General features: G+C 41.5%; 1 protein-coding gene across 3 annotated transcripts in view; it reads right to left on the bottom strand.

Annotated features, from left to right (window-relative positions):
• Nucleotides 1-916, bottom strand: part of LOC147451487 (phosphopantothenate--cysteine ligase 2-like) — a 64229-nt gene extending 63313 nt beyond the window's left edge. The window contains exons 1-2 of one of the 3 annotated variants that reach the window (XM_086520382.1): nucleotides 740-916; nucleotides 598-661 (exon numbers count right to left, since the gene is read on the bottom strand). The gene's annotated coding sequence lies outside the window, so the exon portion shown is untranslated. The remainder of the gene's footprint in view (nucleotides 1-597; nucleotides 662-739) is intronic. The other 2 variants (XM_086520381.1, XM_086520380.1) reach the window with 2 other exon arrangements.
• Between the last annotated feature and the right edge of the window lie 15154 nt (nucleotides 917-16070).

The raw sequence follows: 16070 nt of genomic DNA, 5'->3' as shown, positions 1-16070 counted from the left end.
CCCTCCTTTGTCCGGGCTCTCTCTAAATAACAAACTCTCAAGGATGTGGCACCCTTGAGAGTCGTCCATGTGGCGATAGTGTTGACCTGCTGGGTTGGTGCAGCAGGTCACTTTTCGGTACTTAGTTTTTTCACAAGGCTCTTCATTTGCACGAAGGGCGATATGTTCAATCGCCAAAATTGGTTATACATGTCTATTTGTTCATGGGCAGGTTTTGATCTCACGCACCCACGAAGAGAGACACGAGTCAAACCACTAGAGTATAGACCATGCTCGTCGAGGGCCTGAGTTCAAACATTAATGTCGTTTAAATTTTTTATTTTTTATTTTTTTTTTTTGGGGGGAGGGGGGGGGGGTGGTTGGTTTAACCCTTTTAAAAGGGTGGCGGTTACCGTCATACGTGACTCCCTGCCACATCGGCAGAGAGTCCGATATCTAGCTCAGGCCCTTTGTCCGTAGCTTTTCATGTATCACCCATCTTTTGTAACTCTCTATCATTGATCCATGGTTTGTTATATTTCAGCGTTTTTTCACTACCAGTTCTACATGAGTGTCAAGCCCTCTTTTCTTGCAAAAGAGAAAGAGGGAGCCACCAACCTGCTATCAAGTTCTTCTTCTCGAGGAGGCCTAGCCGATTCACCCAGCCCGTCGTCGGCGCCGTCTACATACAATCCGTCAGCATGTCATAAAAATATCAATATTTTACTTGCCACTAAAACAACGATTTTTTGAGCCTCACCTACACAAGCGACTTAGGTGCTGGTCACACGAGGCGGAGTTATCACTGAAAACTGCGCCAACTGAGCTCGTTTTTGGAGATAGCCTGTAGAAGTCGACGTGTCATGCTCAGCAGAGTTGGCCGCTGTCAAAGAAACTCCTTACGAAGGCTTAAAAAAAGTGAGTTGGCACTACTTCCCCTAGCCTTTTGCAACCATGCCGATTTTGGCATAGTTACAAAATGTCGGGCTCGGTAGAACTGAGCTCGCTCGGTAGGATGCATGTGACCAGATTGGGGGCTCAGTTATTTGCCCATCCTACTAATAATTGAGCCTCGCATGACCAGGCCCTTATAGCTACAAGGCCAAGCATTTAATCCAGGTGTGAGAAACGTTCAAAGGCAACACGTCACTTACAGGAGCCAACGGCCACCTTCATCGACTACACGACTAGTTCGTCTAAAGTCTATAATTTTTTGTGACATTTTTAAGTGATCTTTTTCATTGAATGTAGAGTAAGGACTCGGTCACCCTATGCCTGCATGTTTCATTTTGAATGCATGTTGTCAATGAGGTCTCTTGCATGAGGGCTAAATGTATTCTGATAACATGAGAATAACATATGGTAGTATAGTGGAGAAAGAACTCAGTATTTGCATGACGGTAGGTGATGTTAACAGGATCAAGGCTTGGGAGCTTGTGGCTTTGAACAGTAAAAGTAGAGCGAGAGATTTTCTCGTAGTGTATTCTCATGGAGACCACTTTTAGGAGGATATGGGTAGCTCTAGATTGTTTTTAATGGATACGATAGGAGCACCAATGTAGCTACTTTGTGAATGTATTTAATGCATTTAGTCATTGATGTCTCGTTGAATGAGGGCCAAATGTATTGTCACAATGTGAGGGAGACTTAGACACAATTCTTCTTAAAAATTTATTAAACAACCATGATTAATAAAGATGAGTTTGTTATCTCAAGGTAGTTGGCCACATACTTGTAATTCATGCACGAGTGGCTTCATTTTTTTTTAAAGACCATGCATGAGTATGGCAAGGGGTTGTCATAGTCCTCCCCAAAGACACATAAGAGGAATGTGTCTCTCCTCTTGTTTCAAGTAACACCCTCGTTGTCGAAGGTGTTGGGCATGGGTTGTCTCCTATCTCATAGGAGAAAGAATTAGTTCCTCACTTATCATCACTCTTCTTGCTAGCATACATAATAGCATAGTAATGAAGATGGAGAAGATGGAAAGCTTGAGCATTGAATCATGGCTCTTGGTTGGATTTGCATTCCATAGCCAAGAGTGTTGGTGTAGGCTCTCAACCTCTCTACTTGCTTGGAGAAGGAGAGGGAGCTCTTGCACTTTGCACTACACACAATGAGAGTGTGTGTGAGTGTGAGTGTGGGAGAGTATACCCCTCAAGCAACCCCCTAGCTTGCTTTGGTCGACCCCCCCTTGTAGCTCATGCTTGAAGCTCATTGGACCCCTCCAAGCCTAGCCAATCACAAGCAAGAGGCATACCAAGCAAGCATGCTAGTCTTGAGACAGGTCCCCCTTTTCCCTTTGAGAGAGAAGACTTTATAAATGCAAAAACAATTAATTAAATTAACTAATTTATCATTGGACCCCTTGGGAGGTCAACCAATAGGCTTTAGGCACACCATGAGGGCAACATGAGGAGGAGCTTGATAAGTGTCCCTTTTGCTTTCTTTGTACCAAGCTTGCCTTGTGTGAGGGTGTGTGTGTGTTCTCTCTCTACCCCCCTCTCGTAGGGCTCGCCCCCTCCTTGTAGGGATAGTTGTTGACTTTTGCACACCTTACCCCCAAGCATCTTAGTCAGCAAGCATGACAAAGCACATCAAGTCTGGGTAGTGTTCCCACAAGCACCTCAGGCTCCCTAGTCGGCAAGCACGACAAGTACCTCAAGCATCTTAGTCATCAGGCACGACAAGCACCTCAAGCACCTTAGTCATCAAGCACGACAAGCACCTCAAGCTTGGGCCGGGTTCCCACCTCAAGCTCAGCCCTAGCTTACCTAAGGTCAAAGGACCTTTTAACACTAACCTTTGGAGGTCTTAATGAAGCTAACCCTAAGGTATTTAATCTCCATTAGCTAGCCTTGCTCTTTGACAGACCATCTCACGTAGATTTGTAAGCGCATGTCTATATTCTAACCCTTGTTCCCGTTTATTCTCCCACATTAAGTGATCAATTTAATATGAGAAAATCATTTGGGTTGGTTAGATCTTAGATTTTATGACATTACCTCTCTCTTGAAATCATAGTCATCCTCGACTATAAGGTAGAAGAGATAAAGCCTTAGTCATTAGTCAACCTTTCTTAGCGAGTAGAGGATCCCTTTTTACCCTATGACATATTTGCAAGATGGATAACTAATCCATTTTGTGCTTGGGAGACATAGTTGTCGCAAGCATGTCTGCTCTTTAATCCATCTCATTCTCCCAAAGTAGAGTGACAAATTCTACTTGGTGTTTGAGGGACGTCGTAATCACAAACATGATTCTAAGCATGCATACTATTAAAATTTGTGCACAATAAAAAGAGAATTAGTCTTATAAGACAAAAACATTGATCATTTGAAAGAAATTTGTACATTTGCTTACTCTAATGTAGCATTGTAAGCATTGACAAGGTTCATACTATCCTTAAGCTGTATTCCTTGCATCCATCTAGCATCTTCAAAAGAATAATTTTTAAACTAAATAAGATACAATCGGATAATCTTACCATGTCATAGTACCTTGTCTTCATGCCAAAGGATAGCTTCGGGTTGTAGCACCTCTTCTTGGTCTTCGATTTTGGGAGGGTCTTCAATAATTGGTTCACTTGGTGTCTCTCCTTTGTAGGGCTTAAGTAGGCTCACATGAAAAGCATTGTGTATGATCCAATGGTTGGGTAACTTGAGTTGATAAGCCATCTCATTGATGGGTTTCAAGATTTGGAAAGGACCATAATATCTTTTTGCTAGCTTAACATAATACTTTTGATGGCCCGTAGGATTTTTGCCCGTTGTTTGCCTCAATCGAGCCTTAGGAAACTAAAGTAAGACCCAATCATTTTCTTTGAACATTAAGGCCCTTCTGTGCTTGTCAGCAACAGCTTTTTGCCTTTGTTGTAGGTCACGGCTATTCTTGTAGGTCACGGCTATACTCATCGGCAACGAAGATCTTCCTATGTGCTTTAAGTAGCAAGGGACTTTTATGTCTTCACTCAATTATTTCAAAAGATGCTTTTCCCGTAGAAGTATGTACAGTATTATTGTAGGCATACTCTACAAGAGGTAAGTACTTTTCCCATTGTGAGCGTTGATCTAGTTCTATAACATAAGTCTTTAGTAGATCGAGTATCGTAAGATTGGCTATCTCACTTTGGCCATCCATTGGTTGGTGATAGGCCGAAGAGAAAGTCAATCTTGTTCCTACATTTTCCAAGAGACCTTTCCAACAAGAAATTGCTAGTCATTCTAGGATCTCTATCTGACACGATGGATGTTGGTAATCCATGGTGTTGAAAATCTGTGATATGAAGAGAGTTGCCATTTGGTGTGCCTTAATAGTCTTTTTTGACAGGAATAAAGTGTGCTTGTTTGCTAAACCTGTTGACTATTGTCCATATTCCTGTATTCCGATGGATAGGCTTCGGTAATCCAAAGTTAAAATCCATGGATATACTCTCCCATGGTGAATTTGGGATAGGTAATAGATGGAGTAATCCAGGTTGCTTGCCTCTATCATACTTGGTCTTTCGGCATACTACACATTTTGAAACATACTCTTGTATGTCCACTTTCATGGTAGGCCAATAGAAGTACGTTTCTACTCCTCAGAGAGTAGGTTGAAAGTCTCTATGTCCCGCATAGGGAGGAGCATGGGATTCATACATGACTTTCTCACGAAGGGAGTGAGTAACACATAGCCCATGGAGAAGATAACCATCCTGCAAGGTGAATTGTTCTTCCTTCTTCCCCAAAGCAAGGGTTGACATTATGTCTTTAAAGTCAGGGTCAGTAGCATACTCACCTAACATAGAAGATAGACCATTGTGAGTTGCTATAGACACCGCATTAACTTTTGGTCGTCGTGAAAGTGCATCGATCACTTGATTGTGCTTACCAGCAATGTGAGCAATATGAAAATTAAATTGCAAAAGAAAATTTGCCCACTCATTTGTTTGTCGGAAAGCTTGGTTTGCGTCATGAAGTACTGGAGACTTTGGTGGTCAGTCCGTAGAATAAATGGAGTCCCCAATAAATAATGCTTCCATGTGTCTAGGACATGTAGAACAGCTAATATCTCTTTCTCATAAATGCTTAAGACACGTTCATCTGTATTGAGCCTTTGGCTCTCATATGCTATGGCATGCCCTTCTTGAAGCAAGACTGCTCCAAGGCAATCACCACAAGCATCACATTGGACCTCAAATGGCTTTGAGAGATCCGGAAGTATGAGGATTGTTCGGGAAGTAAGCTTCTCTTTGAGCTTGTCAAAAGCATTTTTCTCCTTAGCAGTCCATAAATACTTAACGTTCTTCTTAGTTAGGTCATGTAATGGTCCTGCTATTTAAGAAAATTTTGCTATGAAGCGTCTATAGTATGCACACATACCAATAAAGCTTCTTAGCTCATGTAGATTACTTGGATTAGGCCATGCTTTTATTACCTCTTACGGATACCATCTTTAGAGATAATATGACCTAAGTATTGAATCTCTTGAAGGAAAAATCGCTTTTCTTTTGGTTGAGAAAAAGCTTGTTCTCCCTCAATGTTTGAAAAATCACTTGGAAATGGTGCTTATGTTCCTCCAAAGACTTGGAGTAGATGATGATATCATCAAAGAACACTCTAGTGAATTTGCGGTAGGGTCTAAAGATTTTCTCCATTAGTTGATTGAACATGGCTGGTGCATTAGTCAAGCCTAAAGGCATGACTAGATGTTCATAAAGATCAAACGTTGTGCGAAACGCGGTCTTTAGGATATCTTCATCCACTATCTTTATTTGATGATAGCTACTTTTAAGGACAATCCTATCAAAGTAGGTGGAGCCTTGTAGCTTATCAAACATATCTTCTACCTAAGGCACGGGAAATCTGTTTTTGATGGTGATATGGTTTAGTGCTCGATAGTCCACACACATACGGTATGTATCATCTTTCTTTTGCACTAAAAGGATTAATGAACAAAAGGGAGAGGAGCTAGGCCTCCCCATCCCTTTGTCAAACAATTCTTGTACTTGCCTCATGATCTCCTCTTGTTGAGCTTGAGAAACTCAATAAGGAGGCTTTTCAGGCAGTGAGCTTCCTGGTAGGAGCTCAATCGATGGTCATCATCCCCTCGTTTTGGAGGTAAGTCCATAGGGATATCATCGATGAACACATCTCAGAATCCTTTTAGAAAATTAGACAAGTCTAACTCTTCTTGATTCCTACCATTTACATTTTATGAAACATTAGGACCTTTTAGGGACTCTTTGACAAAAATCATGTATGCAGAAACTGATCTCTTCATTGATTTATCAAAAGTAGGTGAATTTACAAGTGGTATAGTACGACCAAACTCACTAGCATCTATATACATGTTCTTTCCCCTATGGGTGAAGTGGATTCTCCTTTCAGGGAACTTCATGTTGGCAGCCATGCGGTTGAACCATGGTGCCCCTAGGATAGCATCTTCATGTTCGAGAGGAAAGATGAAAAATTCTTCTTTATCGACATAGCTTTGGACATGGAGCCTCAACTTCCCAATCAAGGGAGTAACGGAGGCTTGCTGTCCCTTGAAATCAGTGTCGGCCATTACAGCATCTTCCATCTCGAAAGCTTGAATGTCCAACTTGGTGGCCAACTCCGTTGATAAGAAGTTGTCAGTAGAGCCAGGGTCAAACAAGATGAAGGCATCATGCTCCCTTACCTTTCCCCAAGTATAGAAGAGAGATGCACCTTTGCAATGAGCATTCTCTTTTGGAGCTTCAATGGTGGAAGCTCTAGGAGTCTCATTGCGAGCATTTTTCTTGGAGCAAGAACGATAGCCATGTCCTTGCTCTCCACACTTAAAACATTTATGGTCCTTGCAAAAATCTTCAAGCTCTTCAGGAGAGAGTTTGTTTTTACCTTTGTAAACTCTCTTCTCCTTGGACCGATTGTTATTGTTGTTGTTGAAATTGCCTTGGAAAGAATTTTGGGCATTGGTTTTCCCCTTGGCATCACTTTTGTCTTTATTTTCCATGAGCTTGACATTCTGTCTAGCCCCTTGTTGGAAGTTGAAGCGCGAAGCAACAATGGTGTGGTGGATTACTTCGGTGATAGAACTAGGCCGTTGAGAGTTGACATACTCGGCCATCTCTTCAGGTAATCCCGCACAAAACTGTTGGTTTTGCTCGACAAAGTCTATCTTTTGCAAGACAGTAGCCTTGAGACGTAAGTCCCAAAACTTGTCTACGTATTTGTGGACAGACTCATGGGAGAGAAGCTTCAAAGTACGCCATTCGGTAAGCACTTTGTCCTTTTGCATCTCTCAAGGAATTGCTTCATGATGGAAACTCATAGAGTTTCCATGTCTTTGGGGCTTCGCCATTGGCACGAAGGCTAGCCCACAATTGATGAGCTGATTTCTGGAAGTGCATAGCTACATGGCGTAGCTTGGAGGACTCCGTGAAGCCCTCATCTCCAAAGGCCACGTCAAATTGTTGGATGAAGGCCAACACTTTGTCAGTAGCACCAAAGGTGCCATCATAGGTGAGAAAAGAGATACTCTTTCCTCCCTCTTTCAACTTCTTGAGCTTTTGTGACCTTCGCCATGCAAGGTATGATTTGCGATGTCCTCCCCTCTTGTATTCTCTAGGAGAATGGCCATAGCTTTCATTGGAAGAGGAGGAAGGTGACGAAGAAGGAGAAGAGGGTGACCTCTTTCTTGCCCTTTTCTTCCTTTATTTCCTCTCTTCCCTTTCGGAGTGACGAGGAGAAGAACTATGGGTTGAACGTTTCCTCTTGGGAGGAGTTGGCAATCGTCTAGACCGTGGTCTTCGTGGAGCCACATCTTCAGAGGAACTTAAAGTTTCATTACTTTCTTGATCTTTGGATTCCTCCTCTTGTATGGGAGAGAGTCTTCTTTTGGGGGAAGAGACCTCCTAAGCTCTCTCTCCTCTTGGAGAGGAAGGGAAATCCCATAAGCGCGAAGTTGTTGAGTAACTTCGGCTTGTAAAGCAGGGTTGCCCATAGCTTGATGCAACCTAGGAACAAGATAATTGACAAACATGGGGTCATCGTCATTATCAGCTTCATGTGCAAAATCAAAGTTATCAATGTTCATTCTACTCTCTTGGTTATTGTGAGCCATGTTAACAAAATTTTGAGTACTTACTTAGTGTATGCTTTGGCAATTCAAAACCTTAGTTGCTACTCCTCTTAGCCTTTGAAAATTGGCACTTACCGACACCCACGGCTCGAAGTAGTTAATTATAGAGAGTAGTGGAGTGGGTCTAATATTGCAGAATTGTCGAGGGCTAGCTCCTTTCGGACTTCTTATGGCTCAATAATGGTAAAGCCGTAGGCAAGTCTAAAAAGACCCCATTATTAAGTCCAAAGCTCCCGAGGTGTGCACCATATCCCACAAGTGGGCTCAACAAAATCGATAATAGATCCCAGTCCCACTTACCCTAACATAATTAACAAAATCAACCATTTATAGACTACTTAAGGACCTCTCTTCTTAATCAAGAAAAGAGAAACCAAATGCTCTGATACCAATGTAATGAAAATGGCCTATTAACTTAGAGAATAGCGGAAATTAGAGAAAGTACTTCTGTGAAATTACTTTGTGAGTATAGACGGTGAAATTAATTGATGGTAGCATTATAAACATAGCATTTAGTTAACTTGGCATGAACAATACTTTTGAAAGAGAGAGAGTTTAGAGAACATGACAACAGTTGAGGACCGGATTCATGTGGAGCCAGTCCCCCCTCCAATAGGCATTTGTATTATAGTTTCTCCCATCAAGAGACACTTGGTACAATACAATATTTGTGTTCCTTATGACTTAGGTGATGCAATGAAGATGGAAAGCTTCATGCATCACGAGCATAACATAAACTTTGTGGAAAGCATTAACTATCCCAAGACCTCCAACACCTTCAAAGGTGGAGAGAGCTAGCAGGGAATGAGAGTACGGAAGAGGAAGAAGAAACATTTCATAGGAGAAATAATTAGTTCCTCACTTATCATCACTCTTCTTGCTAGCATACATAATAGCATAGTAATGAAGATGGAGAAGATGGAAAGCTTGAGCATTGAAGCATGGCTCTTGGTTGGATTTGCATTCCATAGCCAAGAGTGTTGGTGTAGGCTCTCAACCTCTCTACTTGCTTGGAGAAGGAGAGGAAGCTCTTGCACTTTGCACCACACACAATGAGAGTGTGTGTGAGTGTGTTTGGGAGAGTATACACCTCAAGCAACCCCCTAGCTTGCTTTGGTCGACCCCCCTTGTAGCTCATGCTTGAAGCTCATTGGACCCCTCCAAGCCTAGCCAATCACAAGCAAGAGGCATACCAAGCAAGCATGCTAGTCTTGGAACAAGTGTCCCCCTTTCCCCTTTGAGAGAGAGGACTTGATAATTGCAAAAATAATTAATTAAATTAACTAATTTATCATTGGACCCCTTGGGAGGCCAACCAATTGGCTTTAGGCACCCCATGAGGGCAACATGAGGAGGAGCTTGATAAGTGTCCCTTTTGCTTTCTTTGTACCAAGCTTGCCTTTGTGTGAGGGTGTGTGTGTGTTCTCTCTCTACCCCCCTCTTGTAGGGCTCGCCTCCTCCTTGTAGGGATAGCTATTGACTTTTGCACACCTTACCCCCAAGCACCTTAGTCAGCAAGCATGACAAAGCACCTCAAGCTTGGGTAGTGTTCCCACAAGCACCTCAAGCTCCCTAGTCGGCAAGCACGACAAGCATCTCAAGCATCTTAGTCATCAACCACGACAAGAACCTCAAGCACCTTAGTCATCAAGCACGACAAGCACCTCAAGCACCTTAGTCAGCAAGCACGACAAGCACCTCAAGCTTGGGCTGGGTTCTCACCTCAAGCTCAGCCCTAGCTTACATAAGGTCAAAGGACCTTTTAACACTAACCTTTGGAGTTCTTTAATGAATCTAACCCTAAGGTCTTTAAGCTCCATTAGCTAGCCTTTCTCTTTGACAGACCATCTCACATTTGGACCCCTTTACCATTGGCCTCGTGTTGAGATAGATCTAAAAGCAAATGTCTATATTCTAACCCTTGTTCTCGTTTATTCTCCCACATTAAGTGATCAATTTAGTATGAGAAAATCGTTTGGGTTGGTTAGATATTAGATTTTACGACATCTCTTCTCATTAGTTGCTCTCTTAATTATCATAAATGCCACTCAAATTAACCCTCCCTAACCTAACAAGCGGTTTCAAAGCCATAAGATTCTTAGTAAATTGCTCATCCATTTGGGCCTAAATTAATGTTATTAATAATCACTCTTTCTCATCATATGTGAGATTGACCAAGTGCAATTATGCTCGTGGTTCTAGTTCCATGAGCCACTAATCATCATGGTTAATAGAGCTTTGCGTAGTAGAGAATAAGTTCACATAGTGTGTGTATAGTTTTCCTTACATAGCTTTGCATTAATCTCTTCTTGCATCCTATAATTGCATCTCTAATTATACCATTGATGGGTTCAATTCTCCCCCTCAATGATAATTTATTAGTGATTGCCCAAAAGGATTCTACATTTAGCCATTATTTCAAGCTCCATTCCCCTTAATTTGTGTGGTATTTTGTACCATTTTGCATCAACTTAATGCATAGCAAGCAATCATATCATTGTGTGCTTTTGAAGCTTTTTGCAAGTGCTTTCAGCAAAACCTCTAATTCATGAATTGGGTATCATTACACCAATTAATCAATTCCCTAAGATTTTTCTATTATTGTGTGTGTGTGTGTGTGTGTGTGTGTAAAGCACTTTTGCAGGTTTGTTGGATGGATCTCTTACAAAATCTTGGCCTTTGGGATGCTCATTAAGATAGGGATTCCCTCTCAGTGCTTTTCTTTATGCAATCTCTACACACCCCTTGCTTATGTATTTGGATTTTTTGACCTCCACCAGTAGATTGCATGGCCTGACATTACCTTGTGGATAGTATTTTGTCGCTCAAGGCTATGCGGATGACTCTTTATTTATGCGTCACGATCACTATGATGATGTACATCAAATTATACTTGTTTGGATTTGCGACGGGCCTCAAAGTTAATTTTCGTAAATCCAAGCTATTACCTTTGGAAGAGTGTGATTGGCATAAGATATTGTGGCTTGGGGAGATTATTCCTCCACACGTTATAGTTTCCCACTTAGGTTATCGACTGGCTTGGGATGTTTAGCTGCGCAGAAACTGAATTGGGTGCTCCAACATCTGCATTCCAAGTTGAATTATTGGAAATTGTCCACGTGGCCATTGCATGTGTGCCTCCGGATTGTCCAGTGCATTCTCGTGGCTTATGTGCAAATTTACTTGCCTTTGTTATCCTAGTCTCAGCTACTCTTGCACTCCCTTATGTTTAGTATTTTGGAGCATTTCTAGCGGACTTCGTCTGGCACGAAGGAAGCTTTGGCTTTTATCTATGGACAAGCTATGTTCTTCCAAGCGGCTTGGAGGGCTGAATAGTTTGGATTTGTGACATCATGTTCTGGCTCGAAAAGCTATGCTATTGCCAGTCTTTGTGGAGCAACAACAACCTTGGGCTGTCATGGTCTGGCATTTGCGTATGCATATTGTCACGCCATCTTTTGGTCATTGGCAGTATTGGGACATTACTTTTGGGACACTTGAAGGACGCATTCCTAGTTATCCCTTTACTTCTTCTCTCATTGTTGATTGGAAGGATGTCACTTCGCATTTGGCATGGCATGGTAGACAATCCTCTGTGGGTAACTCCCTTCGTTTGGAGAGTTTGCATTGGAGCAGGGCCTTTTCATCCACTGTGGTTCAGCGGTCTTCTCACCAAGCGTATTTTCTTTCTCAAAAAGGAATCTTTCAGGTGCACCGGGTGGTGGATGACACGGGTCATGTTCTTTTGTTCAGTGATGCGATGTCCCGTTTTTCATTAGGTCTCCACTATTCTCCTTTTCGGTTAGGTCTCCACTATTCTCCTTTCCAGAAAGAAATTCAAAGGATGCTTGTTGATCACTCGCCCATTCCTCTTTTAAATGTGGACTCTCGCTTCTCTCATTGGAACCTTGCTACTACCAGATTGGATTGCATTTCAATTGGCGATGTCTATGCCCTCTTGCAATCTCATGTGTGGATTGTGCATCATGGTAATCAATTGTGGTCACTCTTGAGTCATCCTTGTGGTGGCAAACAAATATTGTCTAGCCTTTGGTAGAGTCATCTACCTTTGAAGGAACATATTTTCTTGTGGCGTTACTTAGTGGGAGCTCTACCTGTTTGGCAGTGTATTACATGCGCGGCATATTGCGCCTTCTCGCTGCTTGAGTTGCCTAGAAGCTAAGGAGACTATGCCACAATTATTGTGGGGTTGTCACTGTTTTAGAGCCTTCATTCAACAAGTGTCAGGGCTGGTCTTCAACTACGTTTTCCTTCCGGCATTTTTCACAGACGGTTATGGTTTTTCGGGTGCTCCAATCTCTGCAATCTCAATGTATAGTGTTCTTAACTTGGGTCAAATTTTGGGTTTTGTGGGCTATCTGGCACCATGGGAACTCATTAATGTCTCAAGGCATTGATGTTGACCCCTTGTAAATCCTCTTGCTCATGATGTTGGGGAGATTACTCTTGATGCCTACATGATCTACTTTGATTGTTTCCAGCTATCGGAGTCTCATCTTGCTCCGCTATCTGTATCTCTTGTTTTTCATTGGTTTTCCTCACTTTGAGGTTTCCCACTTGTAAATCCTATCGACATGATTTACAAACAAAAAAATGTGTGTGTGTGTGTGTGTGTGTGTGTGTGTGTGTGTGTGTGTGTGTGTGTGTGTGTGTGTGTGTGTGTGTGTGTGTGTGTTGTTGTTTTTAAACTAATACTTATACACAAAAGAACATATCAGCTCAAAAGACAACTGGCTTTAGACAAAGTACAAGGATTAGCACAAAACGACTCAATCTTTGATTCATTTTTTTACATCGTAGTAAGAATGAGGTATCATTCTAGTGATTTGTACGTAAGATATTTAAGAACAACTGATACTAAAGTGACAGAGGTCAAATATGTCAGTGACTGCTGACAATAGCTAAGCCAAAAAAGATCCTAAGAAAAGATAGAGTCCTCACCTACATCCAAACAAACAAAACATATTTTTTAGCCTTGAATAAGTGTTACAGGTGTGGACAAACCCTATCAGTTGTTATCCATGTCCATCTACTATCCAAAAATAATTGTGAATCTCTAGAGTGGTTTTCTCTTTGTCTTTTTTGTAATCATAAAGTCGTTGCTTTATAGTATGACGTGAGTTTTCTTTTGTTAATTTTCAGGTTCTTTTTAGCTTGTAATTAAAAAAGTCATCACTCCTTTAAGATTCAAGTGAGTATATAGGTTATAAATAAGGTTACTAATTATCCCAATTGTTTAGAAACTTATAGTATTTAACTAGAAAAAGTTTTGATCAAAAGGCCACTACCCCTTTTGATCCAAGTGTTTAAACCCTGGTTTTGTCCCACATGTTTCTGTGCTTATGTAGCACTTTTTTGTTAAAGCCACTCTATGAGAATATATCAGTTTACCAACAAGGTGATTTCTAAATGATGCATTAGTAATTTGTCACCCAACATCACCAATGGTGGGTGTTAAACAATGGATATATATAAATTTTTTAAATCTTTAAGCTATTTTTGCAAAAAACACCTAGCCGTCAGACTGGTCACCCTCTTTTTTTATAAAAAAATCCGATTATATGATGAGAAATTTTTGAATGAGCCAAAAAATACCTTCCCTAGTTAACCAGAATTGACAAGTGCTAGAAAACAACACTTACATCATACATGATTGATACATGGTTGCAAAAGTTTTGTTTAATTTACTCAGTTCAACAGAAAAAATCAGTCATTTTTTATCACAGATATTAGCCTCCCACTCTCTCTTTTCTTTCATAATAATCTCAAGTATTAAACCAATAACGTAAGGTCAGCTACGTCAATATGACCAAGCCTAGAGAAGGAGCTATTGCTCAATCGCTCTCTAGGCTTCCAATACATCGAACCAAATGACATGTCTGTGCAAAAACACTGGCAAACCCAAGTACGATGCAAGTTTATAAAAACAAGGACATAGCAGATTAACCTACAAAAGCGTACAATCTTCAACGACACAAGAGAATGTACCAAGTTTAACTATCAACCAGTGGAACACATTCTCTCACTTTAATTTAAGAAAAATTACAGTAAATGTTAAATGTGGCAATTTAAACTAGTTAGCCAATAAAGTGAAGAACAAGGCGTCAATTGCAGAAAAACTTAAGCCAGGTGAGGCACAAACCTGAGAAGCATTGTCATGCTCAACCAACTCCATAAATCCAAGTATTCACACCCTTAACTCTACAGTAACAAAAAATGCCCTCCTTTTCTTCACATACAAACACCATGCAATCAAGGTTAAGTGAGGGGCCAAAACAACCCTCACCTTCTTTTGTAGAAGCTCCCAAAGGTTGAGCTAGTTCCTGGAGTATCCCCCACAATCTGCATACTCAATTAGTCCACAGTCCAAGACAAGGATTTACACCACTCAGTTGCCATGCGTAGACAGTAGCAGGATACGTAGGAGAGAGATATGGATAGGGAAAATAACATAAAGTAGCGTTGCAAAATTTAACCCGCCACCAGATGGTGTGCGGCAGAGGGGGAGAGAGGGAGGAGCGTTTTTGTGATGTGCCGCGTCCAATAGGAGAATCTCAGTCGGGACACACAAATTTGGATATTATCAACCCTCAAATGGAGTATCATGATATCAACAAGGAAAAACATGGCATTGGTAGGATTGATTGTGCTTGGAGATGTGGAGTTTTTGGTGCAGTCCTTATGAGAGAACAAGCTAAGGACCATATGGTATCATGTTATGCGAAAGGCTCTAGAGTGATCGAGGGAGACTTTGCAATATGGATATCTAGATCCGAGAAAACTAACAACCTCATCATCAATTGTTACGGATGAGGACCATCAAGTGTGCTTGAAAGATGACAGTTAGAACCCTCGACCTAAACATATGGACTTAGAGCATCATAATGGTGAAGAAGCATGCTTGTCTTTGAGTGTTTCAAATGCGACTAACAGTGAATAAGGGACCACAAGGAGGATTATTTGAATGTGAAGTTGCGGTCCTTGTGCAGAGGCAATACACTTATGCTTGTAATTGGAAGGCCATTAATAGTCACCTAAGTAAGTAGCTTTATATGAATAGCTTCTTAAAATATGAAGTGAAAATTAAAGTTGGCTATTTTGAGGAAAACAAAAAAGCTTATAAAGAAAAAACGAGGTGGCGGGGGTCGTCAACTGCAGAGGTGCGCCAAAAGCACGCGAGGAGGGAGAGTTGTTGTCGATGGCAAGAGACGGGCCTAAGGGCAGAGTTTTAAGCAGGCAGGAGCTGACGAGGTGGCGGGGCAGGACGTCAACTGGGGCATCAAAGATTGGCCGTGCAGGGCCGAGAGCAACAGAAGCGTCAACTACAGACAATGCGGAGGTACCTACTGAAGGAGTACGAGCGGAAGTGCGACGCGAGAGAGAGTGCGAGAAGAAGAGCACGACGATATGGTGAACTCGCTCTACTGTAATGTGTAGAGCATAGTGAGTTCTTATTAGGTTTTTACAAAAGAATATGTGTACATACCTGGCGGCCCGCCCACTTACCTGGGCGACCACATTGGGCTTTATACCCCAACAACATCCCACTTAAAGTCCAATGTGGTACTTTAGAGAAGCTACTATACAAGCTAATATACAAGAGATGTAGAGAGGTGATGTACTACCCTACACCTAACTGCTTGTGAAAATGCGCAAAGCTCTCTGAGGGAAGTCCTTTTGTAAGTAGATCAGCACGATTTTCTGTGGTGTGAACTTTGACAAGCTGAAGTTGCTTATCCTCGAGCATTTCCCTGATGAAATAATACTTCACATCCACATGCTTTGTCTTTGAGTGATAAACTGGATTGCGAGCCAATTGTATAGCACTTTGACTATCACAATATAACACAGGCATCTCTTCTTTGATTCCCAAGTCTGTTACTAGTCGATTAAGCCAAATTGATTCTTTGCATGCCTCTGATGCTGCAACATATTCAGCCTCTGTAGTAGACTGAGTAACACAA

This window comes from Adiantum capillus-veneris, chromosome 9 (genome assembly GCF_014529385.1).
Source record: "Adiantum capillus-veneris isolate H3 chromosome 9, ASM1452938v2, whole genome shotgun sequence".
NCBI classification, from domain to species: domain Eukaryota; kingdom Viridiplantae; phylum Streptophyta; class Polypodiopsida; order Polypodiales; family Pteridaceae; genus Adiantum; species Adiantum capillus-veneris.
Note: the sequence above shows the minus strand (reverse complement) of the source record. Positions and strands in the feature narration are given on the sequence as shown.